Genomic DNA, 19,993 nt, shown 5'->3' on the forward strand with positions numbered 1-19,993 from the left:
TAATTATTATTTCAAACTGCTGTATAAACTTCTTACAGCTTTCACAATAAACATACCGTTTACTGCATTCCTCTATCGATCTTTGTTTTCGAGATATTTAATTTTGAAATCAGGGAGCCCTTTTCTGGACACCCTGCATTTGCCACTCTTTTGGCTACAAAACCCTATGTACAACATAACTCTATGCATTGCGACGGCCTAACGCAACCTTTCTGGGAGGGCTTGCTTGCCCACATGGTACCACTCTACTGGTCGACGTCAGAGCCGACTTCTTCCTGCATCAACAACCTCCACATCATCCGCGTACTGCTTCCCATGAAGAGCATCCTTCATCGGGCCAGACAGATGGAAGTTGAAATGTGCGAAAGTCCCAGAAGACCATCGCCATGGCTTTAGCGACTTCGGGGAAGAGGTGGTGTGACACCATTCCACGGATTGGCAATTTGTTTCTCATGTTTCATCGCCTCTGCTGATGGTCGACAAAATATTGACACGATCAGCCTCGCAACACGCAAGCAATTCCGCACAAATGGTCCTTCGTTGCTCTTTATGGTCCCCTGTTAGGTGGCGAGGAATGCATAGGGCACAAACCTATGAGTATCCGAGCTGGTGGACGAGTGTGTCAGCGCTACTGACAGAGACCTCCAGTTGAGAAGCGAGGTGGTTGCTTGCGATCCGTCGGTCACTTCGAATAAGAGTGTTCGAACGTTGCAACATTGCAGAAGTCAGCTCTGTACGGCAGGCCGGCATGCGAGATGTCGGACAGGTTTGCGTGACGTTGTTACGATGATGGCAGACGCCTAGCCCAACGACTCACCGTGCTTTTGTCCACTGCCAGGTCTCCGCAGACATTCTGCAAGCGCCTATGAAAGTCTGCAATGCTTCCGCCAAAAGAAACTCAATGACGGCTCTCTGCTTGCAAAGCGTGAGCCGTGGTAAAAATTGCTGTTTTGAAGAGCGCGCCGCAGCGCGTAATGTGAAGCAGTCGCCTTCCGTTTCTGGCGGTGGCATCGCTATGGCAATCGCAGCTTTGGTGTCTCCCTCTGGTGGGAAAGGGGAAAGGTAGCCTGTTCACGTGCATTTAAAGGGCGCTGTGAGGTCTCTAGGGGAGAGGGGGGGAGGTCTGGTCAGTTGGTCAGCCGGGTCAGTGTAGGGCAGATGTGTTAACGCTGCCCGTCTGCTCGAGTTTGTTCCAGCAATGCTCATTGGCGGTTGCATCGATCGATTGGTCGCTCGCGCACTGAGACACAAGACGACTTGTCCGTCTTGAGCGTCGGCGCATATGAGGTCGCCACGTCAGTCCAATGGGCCGCGCCGTATAGCGAGGGGTAGTGGCTTCGCGGCCGACACGAGAGCAACAGGAGTCAACCCACGACATTGCTCTGGCCGGCGCGAGCTGCGACGCCGTGAGACGGGAGATCGGCGCGCCTTCGTGCGTCCGTTGAAGCGGCTGGCATCAGACGGTTCGGGAGAGTGTTTTGGGGGTGCTGCGCCAGGTCTTCGCCAGACATCGCAGTTTATTAGAAGCTCAAAATGGTTCAAATGGATCCGTGCACTATGCGACTTAACTTCTGAGGTCATCAGTCGCCTAGAATTTAGAACTAATTAAACCTAACTAACCTAAGGACATCACACACATCCACGCCCGAGGCAGGATTCAAACCTGCGACCGTAGCGGTCGCTCAGCTCCAGACTATAGCGCCTAGGCTTTAGAAGTTACGCGATTCGTGATATGTTGTTTCATTTACTTGTTAAATTCTACTTGTTTTCTTGGTCAGTCTCTCGTCCCCAGCTTGCTCGTCTGTCTCTCGTCCGCATTTGTTAGGCAGTTAGTGTCTGGCTGTCTGGCTGTCTGTCTGTCGGTCTGCCGTACGTTAATAGCTGCCTCTGTCGTGTTTGTCGGATTCGGTGTAACGAATTTATTGCTTGAAGTGTAACGGCCGAATTCCTGAAGTATGTTTTTATCTTGCCTATCATTTTGAGAGGCGGTATATGTGTAGTGTAGAGCATGTTTGGACGACCTTGTATATTTTGTATAAGACTGCGTTTCATGGGTTTTTATTTAAATGGTTATTTTAGTATATAAAGTTGCCACCCTTCCACTGCAAGACTTTTAAAATCAAGTTGCACCTTCGCTGGGCAGTTAATCTTTTAATGTTAGTGTTTTGTACCGTTTCCATCCCTCCTAAGGGGTGCATTGTTTGTGTGCTTGTGTGAGTTGTTAAAATTTTTAGTTTAAAGTAATCTCGTGTGTTTCAGATTTTCACCAGTGTCGTCTTTCAGAGGTTCCTGTGAGCGGTCGTGACTACGGCCGTGTCAAAAGGGAGCGGCAAGGTTCTCAGCCCGAAAGCTCATACTGTCAAAAAGTCTTCTTTCTGCCTCTGAATAAATTGTAACTTGATATTTAGAGGGTGCTTTCTGATTATAATTTTAAATCTGTTTCTAAAAAGAAAAAAGGCTTTTAGGAATAAAATTTCCATTTGTTGAAAGAAATTTGATTTGTTTTTCATCAGTTACCCACTGGCAACTACTTCCACGCGCACGTAGTGTGATTAAATGTATTAATGTTCTTGATGAATCGCTAGTAAATAAACGAAATTCTTAAGAAAAGGTTTTGAAAGTAAATTCACGGTTCAATGCGCATCCGTTACAGACGCCATTTTGAGGGCTTCATATAGCGCTGCAATGTATCGGAACTTCACACGCTGAAGCGGAAGTGTTCCACGATGTCCCACAACAAATTTCCCATTTTTTTAATCGAAATTGGCCGAGAAAAAGTGTTGCATTACTTGATTAACACCTTTCATATTCATATGGACTCGACAAAGACAATAGTGAATCAACAACCAAAGGACGCGTCTCTAATGTCCCAGTCCTAGGTAGCAATTGTCACCATCTTTCGAGGAAAACCCAGTTTTTGGTCGTAGTAAAGGATGGCTCCATTGGGCTGTTAAATAATTGGCCAGTCGTGATGTACAAAGATTGTTCGGGATAACTGAATTATGTATTTATAAATTATAGGGTGCAGCAATCAGTTGTCCTTTTTTTGTAGGTTTTAATTGGTAAATCCACATTTCGGCTAGTGCCTAGTAAATCGAATGAAAATAGCCAATTCATATCAGTTCTAATGTGCTGATGGCGAATATCACAAAGACAATTCAAAATTATCTCTAGTTTTCCTTTTACACTGTTTTATTACGGTGGGATAATTATATACGAATTTTTATGTTAAGTTTAAAATAAAATATTATAATAGTTTGTCAAAGTACATACCGCAGAAGAGAACAACAATTCACTCCTTTTTTTAGCATGCAAGATAGTCTTGTGGTATGTGTAGACAAAAATGGTCTAATGAAGGCTCTCAAAATTAATTACAACCACAGATTCGTCAAAGTGCTTTTACATATTGGTAATGAGCTTCGTTCTATTCCAATTGGGCATAGTGTGCTTATGAAAGAGTCATACCAAAACATGAAAATTTTACTAGAAGCCATCAAGTATAATGACTCTCTATGGCAGATTTGTGGTGACTTGAAAGTGGTTGCACTGCTATTGCCTATTAGCTATGCAGTTAGGGTATACTAAATATTGCTGCTTTTTCTGTGACTGTTATTAGGGAACAAACGAGCAATAAATTACAAGGAGATTGTAGATAACAAGTTGTCATCTTATGAAAAACTTGGTTGCAACATGCCATTGAAAATGTATTTCTTACATAGTCCTCTTGACTTCTTCCCCACAGATTGTGGTACAGTAAGTGACGAACATGGGGAGAGATATCATCTAGATACTGCCACATTTGAGAAGAGGTAAGCCGCCAAGTGGAGCCCTACTATTTTAGCAGATTACTGCTGGACTGTGATAAGGGATGTTCCCAAGTATAAATGTCAAGCCAAGCGAAAACGGTCATCTTCTGATTTATCTCTGAACAAAATATGTAATTGTATATACTGCACATATAGATATAAACATTTGTAATCCTTTATATACATTTCTGACCAGTTAATTTATTCATTTTGTTTCGTGCTTTACATAGTTCTGGTACAAAATAGACCTAAAAAGTATTTTCATTCATGTAAAATTATTTTCATTTTTTCTTAGTATTTTCTTAGTATTTTGTACTTCCAGAATGACACTGAAATTTATCAGTGCACATAACATAATTCAAGTAATTATTCACTTAAAACTTATTATGCTCAACCTTGGAACATGAATGCATATTTAATTAGCGAGTTATTTATACAAAAATGTAGATTACTTTTTATAAAAAACTACATCTAAATATTTATGAAAGTGATGATTTTGTATCCTTTTATACTGAAATAAAAATAACTAATTCAAAATCATGAAATTTACACACTTCCACTTGAAATTTGTTGTTCAGCGTAATGGGTAGGCACTAGCTGAAGTCTGGATTTGCCAAACGAAACCTACAAAAAGGACGACTGATTGCTGCGCTCTATAATTTATAAATAACATCACAGTAGACGTGTGTACCAACTTTCCTAATGGGAGGTAACCTAATTAAATTATGTATTGCACTGCATTTGGATCTGTTTTTCATAATGGACGAAGAATCTTCATTCAGGAAAGCGTCTTATTAAAAAAAGGAGGTAAGGCAGTCAACAGCGCGAAGGGGTTCGTTTGAACACTGCAGTTGTTTACTGGGCATAGTAGTATTGGAGGTTGTATACCGTCATCTTCCTCAGACCTTTGAATTAAGTTATGTAGTGAGTTATACGCGGATCCCTTGTTTAACATGCATTCCAAACCACCATGCATCCAACTCGGCACTTTTTAGATCAATAAAACTTGCGAATGATGGGAGGAGTGATAAGTGACAGATAAAAAATACTATATCTGTAAAATATACAGCCGTAAGATGTATCCGTGAACACGGCAGAGACCTTGAAGACTGAGTGGTAATTTCGATGCAAGGTTGTTAGACAGTGCCCTTGCTTCTTACAGTCGCAATTAAATGTGTGCGCTCAACACCGAAATGAAGTCGTGGAATGCGTTATTGCTAGTGGAGTCATATCGCTACTTTACTAGGTCTCGTGACTTATTGTTTCCACGGTGACTGTATTTCTTTCCGCGATATCGGATTTTACGTTTGGCTGTAAACTCTGGCGTAATTCGGTCAAGGGCAGCACGTTTTTAAGAGACACGTGGGGAGTGTGATTGCTAACATTCCGGCTCCGGCAGTCACGTGATGTGGTCCACACGTGCGCATTCTTGGTGTCACACAATGTAGGACGTGTCTTTTTTAGCTTGACTGCTTCGTCTGTAGCTAGAGCATTGGTTCAAGAACTTTGTTTAGTCTGAAAGGGAGCCACCATGAACGTGCACCGATTTAATGCTTAGCTCAAACGCAACGAATATTGAGCCGTGTATCGACTCGTGCTACACCTTGTGTTTAAATTGCATTGGTTTTCCTTTTCTTCCCCTGACATGCTTGTTTGATATGTTGTCTGTCATTAAGTGGCTGCTTGGTTGTCTTTCCCTCTGTTATCGATATCTGCGTTTTTGCTTCCGGGAAACTGCTATGGAGGAAGTGAGATCTTTGATGGGCGGTAACTTCGTGCGGTTACGCGGAAGTAGGGGCGTGCGCAGAGAGCGTCTGGTGGATACGGGAGGGCAGTGTGGCTCGCCAGCGCGGGCCAGGCGTGGTCGGTTGTACCGAGTCGTCACGTGATGTATGTCGGGTGTGAGTAACGAGCGGGTCGAGTTGACGGAAGAGCTCCCCGCATGTTGGTTGTATACAGAATCGCCCCACGAGTAGTTGCTGTTCATTTCGCCTTGGTGGGACGTTAACAGGCTTCTGTAAGTCCTCCGATTCAACACTGAAGTTTAAAAAGGAGACACCTAATATAAAGGAGCGGTCACTACCCGTCAACGTTGCAGAGAAGACGTGAACTCCGGTGACAGACCTTGCTGTCGCGAGACCGTGGCGTGTTGGGTACACTGGCGACGCGTGCGCGGTCGGATGTGTGGATCCTTGCCATTGGAGGCCGTGTACTGCCTGTTCGAGCATAATTGCAAGTTAAGTTAGTGGAAGGTTTAATCATTAAGTAATAAGTTTGCGTAACCAGCGTCTCTTCCGCCTTGTGGTCTCCGGCGATCCGGTTTCCTGTCTCCTGCACCGGTGTTATTGAAGGCAGTGATCTTTCCTCCTCCTCTCGTTACTGTCCGATGGGAGGTGTAGATTTGGCAGTTTAATTGTTTCGCTATTCTGTCGTGTGTTAGGAGTAATTTCAGCTTCTTGTTGGTTGATCATGTGGTCGCTCATTCAGGACTGTGAAGTGTAATGTTTCCTTACACGAGGTTAGCTCTAATGCTGTCAGCAAGTTAAGCCATCTTATAACAAGTTTTCGCTGGCTAAAAGTCGGTGCAATGACCAGCCTGAGAGTGGCAATTGTGTTTACGGGCGTATTTAAATTGGTCGGTATTCTGCCCAGCTTGAGCATCCCTGAGTGGTTCAAATGGTTCAAATGGCTCTGAGCTCTACAGGACTTAACATCTATGGTCATCAGTCTCCTAGAACTTAGAACTAGTTAAACCTAACCAACCTAAGGACATCACACAACACTCAGTCACCACGAGGCAGAGAAAATCCCTGACCCCGCCGGGAATCGAACCCGTGAACCCGACCTCCGTGAGTGGCTGATCTGTGCCCGCCTTACACGGGTCTGTAAAATGTATATGGGAACAAGTTCGGCCTTTGGGAGTTCATGAGTAAGGAAGTATGCTGACAGAAATAAAAAAGAACACATGCGAAAGACGGGCAATAGAACTGAGGCTCAGTGGGCTAAATTCCACGAAAGATGTGTGTAAGAAGAATAATACTATCGCGAATTCTTTACAGACGAGTGGAAAAACTGGTAGAAGCCGACCTCGGGGAAGATCAGTTTGGATTCCGTAGAAATATTGGAACACGTGGGGCAATACTGACCTTACGACTTATCTTAGAAGAAAGATTAAGGAAAGGCAAACCTACGTTTCTAGCATTTGTAGACTTACAGAAAGCTTTTGACAATGTTGACTGGAATACTCTCAAATTCTGAAGGTGGCAGGGGTAAAATACAGGGAGCGAAAGGCTATTTACAATTTGTACAGAAACCGGATGGCAGTTATAAGAGTCGAGGGGCATGAAAGGGTATCATTGGTTGGGAAGGGAGTGAGACAGGGTTGTAGCCTATCCCCGATGTTATTCAATCTGTATATTAATCAAGCACTAAAGGAAACAAAAGAAAAATTCGGAGTAGGAAATAAATACATGGAGAGGAAATAAATACTTTGAGGTTCGCCGATGACATTGTAATTCTTTCAGAGACAGCAAAGGACCTGGAAGAGTCGTTGAACGGAATGGACAGTGTCTTGAAAGGAGGATATAACATGAACACCAACAAAAACAAAACAAGGAAAATGGAATGTAGTCGAATTAAGTCGGGTGATGCTCAGGGAATTAGATTAGGAACTGAGACACATAAAGTATTAAGGAGTTTTTTATTTGGGGAGCAAAATGACTGATGATGGTTGAAGTAGAGAGGATATATAATGTAGACTGGCAATGGCAAGGAAAGCCTTTCTGAAGAAGAGAAGTGTGACGTCAGTGACAAATTCATCGGGGATATTTTGAGCCTTCTAAAGCTAACCACGTCGACTGTTGGTGATGTGATTTTGCAGTGGAAGCCCGAAACAACAGCCTCAGTTTTACCAACATCAAGCACTGATCATGTACTGACGAACTGGAACCGTCGGGCTCTGTGGAAGGTAGTAGTGAAGGATCGCATAAAATCAGTGGAACGAATCAGTCATCAGTTCCAAAGTGCTGCCAGCAGGCCAACTAGGTCAATAAGTGTGCGCAGGAAGTTACAAAGAAAAGGGTACAGTGATAGAGCAGCGCTTCATAAACCCTATGTTTCTGTAGTCAGTGATAGGCGACTTTTGAGGTAGACAGTGGATGACTGGATACCGGTGACGTGGAATGATGTATCACGCTATGCTCTTTAGCAGTGCGATAGAAGGGTTTGGGTTTGGCGTATACCTGGAGAACGTTGCTGCCATCACGTGTGGTGCCAATAACGAAGGATGGAGAAGGTGGTGTTACAGTGACGGGCTGTCTTTCGTGGTTAATGTGTTCCCCTTATTGCGCTTAAGAAAACGCATGCAGAAGAATATGAGCAAATTTTACAGCGTCGTTTACTGCGTACAGCAGACGAACAGCTCGGAGATGACGATTGTTTGTATCAGCACGACAGAGGCATCTTGTCGGAAAGCAGTATTTATCAGGTGATGCTTTGTGGACAGAAGCGTTCCTGAAATGGACTGATCTTCCTAGAGTCCCGACCTGAAACCAATGGAACACCTTTGGGATGAGTTACAATGTTGGCTTCCCTCCACACCCCAACTCCAACATCACTGCCTTCTCTGGTTTAGGCTCTTGAGAACGAACGGCCTGCTATCCCTCCACAGAGATTCAGTCAGCTGATGGAAAGTGTTCCCAGCGAAGGGTGCACAAACCTCATGTTAATGTCCGCTAATAGTATCCGGATATCTTTGATCAGGTAGTGTACGTATCATTTCCCTTTCTGTTTCGTTGCGTACTTTTCTTCTATAAAGTTATCCCCTTTACTCCTAGTTAATGTGGAGAAATGGCTGGTTACATAATCCTAATGTTTTGCATTTGGAGGAGCGACAAGTAGCATCAAACGAAAAGAACTTTCTTTGCCCTTTCTCAACTAAATCCGATGATTCTAGAATGAAATTTTCACACAACAGCGGAGTGCGCGCAGATATGAAACTTCCTGGCAGATTAAAACTGTGTGCCGGGGCGAGACTCGAACTCGGGACCTTTGCCTTTCGCGGACAAGTGCTCTACCAACTGAGCTACCCAAGAACGACTCAGGCCCTTTCCTCACAGCTTTAATTCCGCTAGTACCTTATCTCCTACATTCCAAACTTCACAGAAGCTCTCCTGCGAACCTTGCAGAACCAGCACTCCTGGAAGAAAGGGTATTGCGGAGACATGGCTTAGCCACAGCCTGCTAAAGGCAAAGGTCTCGAGTTCGAGTCTTGGTCCGGCACACAGTTTTAATCTGCCAGGTAGATATCGAAGTAGACGACAGAGGGATAGAGAAACAATTAAAATCGGTCAAAAGAGGAAAGGCCGCTGGACCTGATGGAACACCAGTTCGATTTAACACAGAGTACACGAAGGAACTTGCCCCCCTTCTTGCAGCGGTGTACTGTAGGTCTCTAGAAGAGCGTAGCGTTCCAAAGATGTGCAGAACTATAGAACTATATCTCTAACGTCGATCAGTTGTAGAATTTTGAAATACGTATTATGTTCGAGTATGATGACTTTTCTGGAGACTAGAAATCTACTCTGTAGGAATCAGCATAGGTTTCGAAAAAGACGGTCGTGTGAAACCCAGCTCGCGCTATTCGTCCACGAGATTCAGAGGGCCATAGACACGGGTTCACAGGTAGATGCCGTGTTTCTTGACTTCTGCAAGGCGTTTGATACAGTTCCTCACAGTCGTTTAATGAACAAAGTAAGAGCATATGGACTATCAGACCAATTGTGTGATTGGATTGAAAAGTTCCTAGAAAATACAACGCAGCATGTCATTCTCAATGGAGAGAAGTCTTGCGAAGTAAGAGTGATTTCAGGTGTGCCGCAGGGGAGTGCCATAGGACCGTTGCTATTCACAATATACATAAACGACCTTGTGGATGACATCGGGAGTTCACTGAGGCTTTTTGCAGATGATGCTGTGGTGTATCGAGAGGTCGTAACAATGGGAAATTGTACTGAAATGCAGGAGGATCTGCAGCGAATTGACGCGTGGTGCAGGGAATGGCAATTGAATCACAATGTAGACAAGTGTAATGTGCTGCGAATACACAGAAAGATAGATCCATTATCATTTAGCTACAAAATAGCAGGTCAGCAACTGGAAGCTAAAGCGTTGTTTAAAAACAAACACCTCAGTGAATTTTGGAACAATAACAATATTGCCACTAAATATCCCAAACTCAGAGCAGAGGCCGAAACTTTCTTATTTGCATTCCGAATTTCATACATTGTTAATGCTGGTTTTAGCCACGCGAACGAAGTTTTCACACAATAGAGAAACACACTGAACTTGCAAAGCCGTGGCGATGTGCGACTAAAACGTACCAATGTTCAAACGAATATCAATAATCTTGCTGGTTCGTTTCAGACACATGCCCCCTACTGATATCAACCACTTTAATAAACTGCTATGTTAAAATATTTTTAAGGTATTTAGTAACGGCCGCAAAATGAAAGTAACCGTTTTGTTTCACCCAGTGCAGTTAATGTTATATTTTCAAAGATAACTGTTTATTTTACGCATAGTGACACGTGCGGTTTAAGAACTATAGGCAAATTTTCATCCACCCATAACTTGGCTGTTATTTTTTAAGATATAGTAACAGGGGAAATTATCTTCTTTTTCTCTTAATGTTACTAGGTGTATTTTATAGAATATGGAAACGCGTTATTACTGCTTAATATCAGAAAAGCCAAAAAAATTATTTCTTGTTTTTGTCAAATACTTCATTTGGGGGTCGATAAGAAGGCAAATATTCTATGAAGGGTTTGACGGGATAAAAAGTTTGAGGACCCCTACTTTAGGCAGATGAGAATAAAGCCGCTGCGTATATTGACCAAGAACGGTCCTTTTAGCACCCTATACCATTAGTAGTCATATCCTTTCCCGTTCGACTCGCAAATGGAGCAAGGGGAAAACGACTATCTACAAGCCTTCGTAGGAGCCATAATTTCTATTACCTTGTTTTCGGCGGTCTTATTCAAATTTACGTTGCTGGCTGTAGAATCGTTCTGCAGTCAGCAGAAAATGCCGATTCTCGAAACTTCCGCAATAGAGTTTCGCGAAAAGAACATCTTCCCTCCAGGGATTGCAGTTTGAGTTCACGGAGCATTTCCGTAAGACTCCTCTGTTGATTAAACCTGTTGTTGTGGTCTTCAGTCCCGAGACTGGTTCCATGCAGCTCTGCATGCTACTCTATCCTGAGCAAGTTTCTTCATCTCCCAGTACCTACCGCAACCTACATCCGTCTGAATCTGCTTAGCGTATTCATCACTTGGTCTCCCTCTGCGATTTTTAACTTCCACACTGCTCTCCTATACTGAATTTGGTGATCCCTTGATGCCTCAGAATATGCCCGACCAACTGATCCCTTCTTCTAATCAAGTTGTGCCACAAATTTCCCTTCTCTCCAATTCTATTCAATACCTCCTCATTAGTTCTGTGATCTACAGATCTAATCTTCAGCATTCTTCTGTAGCACCACGTTTCGAAAGCTTCTATTCTCTTCTTGTCTAAACTATTTATCGTCCATGTTTCACTTCCATACATGGCTACACTCCATACAAATACCTTCAGGAACGACTTCCTGACATTTAAATCTATACTCGATGTTAACAAATTTCTCTTCTTCAGAAACGCTTTCCTTGCCATTGCCAGTCTACATTTTATATCCTCTCTACTTCGACCATCATCAGTTATTTTACTCCCCAAATATCAAAACTCCTTTACTACTTGAAGTGTCTCATTTCCTAATACAATTTCCTCAACGTCGCTGGACTTAATTCGACTACATTCCATTGTTCTCGTTTTGCTTTTGTTGATGTTCATCTTATATCCTCCTTTCAAGACACTGTCCATTCCATTCAACTACTCTTCGAATTCCTTTGCTGTCTCTGACAGAATTACAATGTCACCGGCGAACCTCAAAGTTTTTATTTCTTCTCCATGGATTTTAATACCTACTCCGAATTTTTCTTTTGTTTCCTTTACTGCTTGCTCAATATACAGATTGAATAACATCGTGGAGAGGCTACAACCCTGTCTCACTCCCTTCCCAATCACTGCTTCCCTTTCATGTCCCTCGACTCTTATAACTGCCATCCGGTTTCTGTACAAATTATAAATAGCCTTTCGGTCCCTGTATTTTACCCTTGCCACCTTCAGAACGTATCAGTTACAGATCTTGCAGCCTGCCTGTGAACTGTTTCGATTTTCTTCCTTCAGCTCCACCTGCTGGGTATCCCAAACACATCATTTATACATGAGCTACCCTTACCTAGAATTTCCCCAATGAGGCGAAGTCGATCATTCGCCTTCCCTGCTGCTCATTCCATTTGATCGAAATCTCCCAGTTTTGACGACTTCTGACAAATAAAGATTGGAACGAAACTGAATGGTGAAGGAAGCAAGAGAAAAAGATGGAGGAGCTAATGTAACTTTGTAAGTAGGATGTTTAGGTTTTTATATTGGTAACGCCACGTAGCGCTCTATATGAAAATCACTGGCTTTGCTGTGTGCAGTCTGTGGCTGGTCTGCTTTGTTGTTGGCTATTGTAGTGTTGGGCAGTTGGCTGTTAACAGCGCGTAGCGTTGCACAGTTGGAGGTGAGCCGCCAGCAGTGGTGGATGTGGGGTGAGAGATGGCGGGATTTTGAGAGCGGACGATCTGGACGTGTGTCATTAAGAAAGAGTAAATTTGTAATATTGGATATCATGGACTGATATAAATATTATGACTTTTGAACACTATTAAGGTAAATGCATTGTTTGTTCTCTATCAAAATCTTTCTTTTGCTAACTATGCCTATCAGTAGTTAGTGCCTTCAGTAGTTAGAATCTTTTATTTGGCTGGCAGTAGTGGCGCTCGCTGTATTTAGTAGTTCGAGTAACGAAGATTTTTGTGAAACGTATAGGTTAATTTAGTCAGGATCATTCTCTTGTAGGGATTATTGAAAGTCAGATTGCTTTGCGCTAAAAAATATTGTGTGTCAGTTAAAGCACAGTCATGTATAATTTTTCTAAGGCGACGTTTCATATGAGAGAACAGTGTATTTACCTTTATAGTGTTCAAAAGTCATAATATATATATCTGTCCATGATATCCAATATTACAAATTTACTCTTTCTAAACGACACACGTACAGATCGTCCGCTCTCAAAATCCCGCCATCTCTCTCGCTACATCCACCACTGCTGGCGGCTCACCTCCAACTGTGCAACGCTACGTGCTCTTAACAGCCAACTGCCCAACACTACAATAGCCAACAACAAAGCAAACCAGCCACAGACTGCACACAGCACAGCAAGTGATTTTCACATAGAGCGCTACGTGGCGTTACCAATACAAAAACCTAAACAGCCTACTTACAACTCACTTCCCCTCCAACCAGTACTTTTGCTGCTCCCAAGTTTCTGGTGACACAGATATCTGTTGATTCAACAATTAGTTGAAGCCATGTACAAAGAAACGCATGCCTGCCATTAGTCATCGGCTGCGCTGGAAGTAGGCCTAACTTACACATTCCATATTTTGTTGTTATGCGGTGGGAACGAGATCCTGACAAGCGCCATGTCACTGACCGAGCGACCACTCCCGCCGGAGGTTCGAGTTCTTCCTCGGTCATGGGTGTGCGTGGGTGTGGTGTTGTTAGCATAAGTTAGTTTAAATAGTGTGTAAGTCTAGGGACCGATGACCTCAGCAGTTTGGTCCTTTAGGAATTAAAAAAAATACTCTAACAAACTAAGTGTCGAAGGTCAACTTCCTTTGCCAGCCACTGAGCTGAGCAGTTCTGTCAGGGGCACAGTACCACTTCGGCACAGTTCTGCAGACAGCTGCCACACGTGTTGTCCAGCTGCGGTCTTAATTCTCAGGAATGCAGACGCACCGCCCGAAATGGAGACAGATCCAGTGGCCTCGCACTCCAATCCATTTCTGTGTATGACTTCATTTCAGCGTCAGAGTGTCTGTCTTCGCCTTCCATGTTTCGCATCCCCTTCGAGCCAATACCTCGCACTCTAGAGATGGACAGCAGTGGTGTAACACGACTGTTAGGAGAATTTGAACGTGGCAGACATTTTCTAACATTCTGCGTGGTGTCTCTTTGTTCTAAGTCGTGTCTCCCTACCACTTTCGAGCAACAACGCTCTGAGTGTGTTTTTTTTTAGCGAATTGACTAGTTTGAACCTGGTACCTGTTGCTGGTAAGGAGACGCCAGACCACACATGACATGTTGAGTTCAGAAGAGTTCAGTGATACTAGCCATGATATAACCAAATACTTAACGATTTCAGCGTCAGCCCACTGCACTCCCTGTAAAAGAATCCTAATACTAACTAAATTTAGTGGAAGGGGTTCAAGACTTTCCTATTTTTAGTTAGCTGGTAAAACAACGTCAAAAAAGCAGTTAACTTTACCATTGGAATTTTTATTCTACTCACAAAACATTCTTTATAAATTGCATTACTGATAAAAGGAAATATTTTAATACAGGATGATAAAAACCAACTGTATTCAACAAAAATGTGAACGAATATTCCTTGAATGGGTTTCCAAGTTCTATAATGGATCGAAAGATGACCTATGCCATATCTAGGTTTAAATTAAGTTTCATAAAAGAGAAAACTATCAAAGATGATCTACAGTGACCCTCAATTATCTTTAATTACTTATTTAACATTTGGTAAATTAAAGTGGCTGATGTGACTTCTCAATAATTATATAACAGAAAAATCATCGCGTTTTAAATTTTAACTTCAAGTAGCAAATGTAAATACCACGAAGTTTAATTGACAATCGACACTAGTATTACGTAAAAAGGGGATGCAACAGATGAAACTTCTGTACTTCTGAGTGAAGCCTTATGCACTCTTATGCAGCATCGCATGCGTTCATCACCTTGTCGGTGGTTAGGCAGCGTCAGGGGGCGGCGGGCCACGCAGCTCCACACACCTTGCTGTCTCGGTAGCAACTCTCACGAACTTATCCTTACTACTGTTAACTGAAGTTGGTTTAAGAAAAAGGTATCTGACTGTGTTTTCATCTGACCAATCAGCGTCTCAATGTTAACCTTAATCTCCGCCTACAAAAATTCTGTCTATCCAAAGAGAAACGTTATACTTTTCGTGGTGGAGCAATGTTTTTAATGTTTGCTGCGTAACAGAGACGCGTATAGTCACATGCTAAAACTTGCAGCTGGTATGGCCCTTTTAGTGTTATCGTGAGATCTATACTGTTCTTCTGGAAGGCGCTATCTTTTAACATGGGCTGGGGATGGTTTTGGCGGTCGGCTGGCGACGTGCGTGTCCGTCCCTTATCGTAAGGCCTCCTAGCCTACACAACTCTGCTCTCGGGTTCTGTTCTCGTTTCTCCCCTCGGAACTGCGTCTGTTTCACGGTGGGAAGGTATGACATGCATTTAGGCGTTCTTGTGTTAGTCTGTGGTATTCCATTTGCTCACTCGTTGATCGTATTACTTTGGTTAATTTAATGTCATGATTTATTCGGAGCTATGTGACATATTGCCGGACTTGGTATCATGTCAGGGTTTTCATGGAAGGTGTTGGATTTGCCTGACACCTTACAATTTATGCAAATGAGTACAGGAGATGAGCATAAACAAAGATGTAATGAATCCAGAAGAGTGACAGGAACTAGAAACTGAGTCTGATTTTAGCTCTTGCGTAACAAGATCACCTTTTGAAACTTCCCTTCAACGCGCCTTCGGAGACGATGTCACATCGCGCGAAATCTTGCTCACAACAGAACCTCGCAACAGAAACTGGAATCACACTCCCGCCAGTGCTTTGTAAGCTGCCTCTCCCGTTTTAAAATTATAGACCAGTGTTCATACAAAATTATGAACTGATATATGACCCCAAATACTAAATATTACCCATTTAATAACGAGAACTGACTTTACACCTGAAACAGGAGACGTCAAAGGTTACGCAAAGCACAACGAGTGGGCTGGAGGAGGGGTGTTGGGGGGGGGGGGGGGAGAGGGGGGGGGGAGGGAGGGAAGAGAGTAGTTGCTCCGAAGTTACTACGGCATTAACTGAAAACTCATACTCTACCGCCTCAAAGCGTAATACATAGCGTCTTATAGGCCTGGTTTATGCAAGGGCAAAAGTTTTTGCTGTCTGTTGCCTGCACTGCCTAATAACCTGCTAGCAATGTGCTAATGCGATGAAATATCACCTCAGCTGCCGTATATCTAGAATAACTGCATCAGCGTCACATTACCTGGAGTGCTGAAATGCCTTACGAAAAGTAAATGCGTACGTGGCATGCATGTGCTACGTAGACCTTGAGCGGAATGTACAGTAAGTGAACGGAGCTCGTTTTACGAGGAACAAAGATTACTTACTCGAACACGGAGGCCAGATCCACGTGGAGAAATTCGTGAACAAACGAAAGGTGTGAAATAATGAATTCGCGAATGTATGAAAACTCCAACAACGTTGGAAGTTACTGGTTGAATGTGCCCTTATCAAACATTAGACTCGAGTCTGACTAGCTTCTGCTCCTATGGCTACGAAAGACGAGAGGAGATTACCCTGTGTTTCAAACTACGTAGGGGAACCGACCGAATGATGCTCCTACAGTGCTAGTCGGCCGACGTCGAAGCGTAGCCCTGCAGTATGAGATTCCTTCTTTCTGTGTTTGGCAAAGACGTGTCACTCATACATACGACTTGTGATTCAACGTCTGTTAATCGACAAGTGGCGTACGTACAGAGCGACGGCGCGAATTATGAAGGGCTCTCACTACATTCATAGGTTTCTATGAATGTAGAGGAAACGAATATAAAGACTAGGTGAGTAACCTTAAAAAATAGATAAATGAAAGAATACGATATATTCTCGAACTACATGGGTTTTCAAAGCTAACGCTGAGACCACAACGGAATCGCATTTTCGTAATTTTTTATATTTACGGTATATGAAGTTCAGAAATGAAATACTCGTATCAGTCGCACAAAGCATACAACGCAATTCTAAAAGTTTCTGTAGAAAACCTACTTCGAAGTTTTCCAACCATCTCTAATAGCACAAAATAAGGTCGACTCTTTTTTTTTTCTTTTTGGCAGGTGGTTTGAATGTGCAGCAGAATTTTCGCCTGCCATGTGTGGGGGGTAGGCTGGGTTCGATTCTCGTCCGATGCAAATTTCTTTAAGACAGGTGCATGAGATGAAAATACAGTTCCGGTCGCAGAGGTTCCTATTTTCAAATCCCAATGACGCGTTTCGCCTGGGGTAGGCATCCTCGGATTGTAGAAACTGGCCACGGCGCACGCCGTCCGTAAAAATGATTACACCACACGAATACACCCCCAAAATGCGATTAGGATATCAAAACGTTGAAAATCCGCAATGCCTGTCAAGTGGATTCCTTACTCGTTGTCATGCGTAGAGGATGCGTGGCCGCAGATACATGTTGTGCTCCCGCGTTTTGTAGTTCTTCTGTGCATGTGTTCCTGACATGCGCGGCGTCCTTTACGCATAGCAACGAGAAAAGATCCCACTTGACAAACATCGGGCATCTTTAATTTTTTAATATCCTAATCGCATTTTGCAGTTGTACTCGCGTCGAGTAATCATTTTTACGGACAGCTAGCGTCGTGACCAGTTTCTATAATCTGAGGTGCCTACCACAGGCGAAACGGGACACCGAAATTTGAAATTAAAAACCCCCGCAACCAAACTCTATTTTTATCTCAAATCTTACAATGGTTGCTCTAGCTGCAGCAGCGATGGAGTGGAAAGAAGGTGCACGTTCTTCGAGCATTTCCATGAAGCGTAAAATACATAAAAAATGGAAAAAAAATGAATAACGCTTGAGACTGGTCATCGCGTGATTGCTTGTTCGATTCTCGTTTAGGTCATTACTTTTTTCGTTGTTTTCCAGTTCAGTTCGCATACCCACCGTACGTTATTTAAATATAACATCCATGAAATCTTTGCTAATTAGCATACATGTAATCGTCATTTTTACGAGTAATGCACGTCTTCTTTTTACTACTTACATATCACACACAGAAATCCATTCCAAATAGAAATTCTTGTTGTTTAAGCAAGAAGAGACATTATAAATTAATTTTTTCATGTTAACGTATTTTATGCTTCACAAAAATGATCGTGGAACATGCGTCTTTGTCAAAAAACTTCACACGTTTGGAAGTCTAACCCGTGACACACAGAGGAAGTCTACCACAGAGCCACACGTTCTACGGAAAAAAAAGGCTTTGGGTAGTAAAGGTGCTATGAGAAGTTCACAAAGTCGATTTCCTCGAGAACTTCTGAGAGTCGCATGGACTTCCTTTGTGAGACAGATATTTTACCAGAGGTTGAAAATACCGCTACGGTTGTAAAGTTCTTTTATTTTCACACGATGGGTTTCGGGCTCTTATACGCCCATCTTCAGGTGTCGTAACTTGGTGCTGTGACCCCCGAGCACCGCAGTGGACGTGTACAAAGAACGGTGTGCTATCACGAGCGCAGAACCTTACAGCTGTAGCGGTACTCTGGTATAACGCTCAGTTGTGGATGTTCGTCCAACAGGATTGTTTGTACTGATATTTTAGTTAAGAATTTCACGTACTATAAATATAAAAAAATTCGAAAAGACGATTGCTGTCTCGTCTCCGCCTAATTTTCCAGAGAATGAAAATGAAAGTTTGTTGTCAATGTGTATTACCAGTTTCGGCTGAAGGTAGTGAAAAATCGATTTTAATTTTATTTATTTATTTATTTACACGTCAAGTTCCATAGGACCAAATTGAGGAGCAAATCTCCAAGGTCATGGAACGTGCCAGTACATGAACTTACAACATAAAAGTAATAACTCATAAAACTAAATGTTCATAAATCTGAAAAAAGTCTGTCCATAAGTTTAAGTATGCGCTATCAGCAATACAAAAGAATCAGCTTAATTTTTCAAGGAACTCCCCGACAGAATAGAAGGAGTGACCCATGAGGAAACTCTTTAGTTTCGATTTGAAAGCGCGTGGATTACTGCTAAGATTTTTGAATTCGAGTGGCAGCTTATTGAAAATGGATGCAGCAGTGTACTGCACACCTTTTTGCACTAGAGTTAACCGATTGAAAGCTGCTTATTCTTGGGAATAAACTAATATTGGTAACAAGAAACGGCAATAAGGAATATACATATTGAGAGGCCAATGTCAAAATACCCAGACCCGTGAACAGAGGTCGACAAGAGGTTCGTGAACTCACACCACTTATTGCCCGAACCGCCCGTTTCTGAGCCAAAAATATCCTTCTAGAACGGGAAGAGTTACCCCAAAACATAATACCATACCACATAGGTGAATGAAAATAAGCAAAGTAGACTAATTAACGGGTCGAAGTATCACTCAATTTTGATACCGCTCGAATAGTAAAAATGGCAGTATTAAGTTTTTAAACAAGATCCTGAACGTGAGCTTTCCACGACAGCTTACTATCTATCTGAACACCTAGAAATTTGAACTGTTCAGTTTCACTAATCATGTGTCCGTTCTGTGAGATTAAAACGTCAGCTTTTGTTGAATTGTGTGTTAGAAACTGTAAAAACTGATTCTTACTGTGATTTAACGTTAGTTTATTTTCTACAAGCCATGAACTGAGGTCCTGTACTGCACTGTTTGAAACCAAGTCAATGTTGCACACAACATCCTTTACTACCAAGCTAGTGTCATCAGCAAACAGAAATATTTTTGAGTTACCCATAATACTAGAGGGGACATCATTTATATAAATAAGGAACAGGAGCGGCCCCAACTCTGATCCCTGGGGCACCCCCCATCCCCCCCCCCCCCCCCCCACTTGACAGTACCCCAGTCAGATCCCACATCACATCCGTTACCAACATTGTGAATAATGACCTTTTGCTGTCTGTTGCTAAAGTAAGAGGTGAACAAATTGTGAGCTATTCCCCTTATTCTGTAATGGTCCAACTCCTGGAGCAATATTGTGAGATCAACACAGTCAAATGCCTTAGTTAAATCAAAAAATACGCCAAGCGTTCGAAACTTTTTGTTTAGCCCATCCAGTACCTCACAGAGAAATGAGAATATAGCATTTTCAGTTGTTAAACGACTTCTAAGTTCGAACTGTACATTTGATAGCAAATCG

This window comes from Schistocerca gregaria, chromosome 3 (assembly GCF_023897955.1).
Source record: "Schistocerca gregaria isolate iqSchGreg1 chromosome 3, iqSchGreg1.2, whole genome shotgun sequence".
Taxonomy (NCBI): domain Eukaryota; kingdom Metazoa; phylum Arthropoda; class Insecta; order Orthoptera; family Acrididae; genus Schistocerca; species Schistocerca gregaria.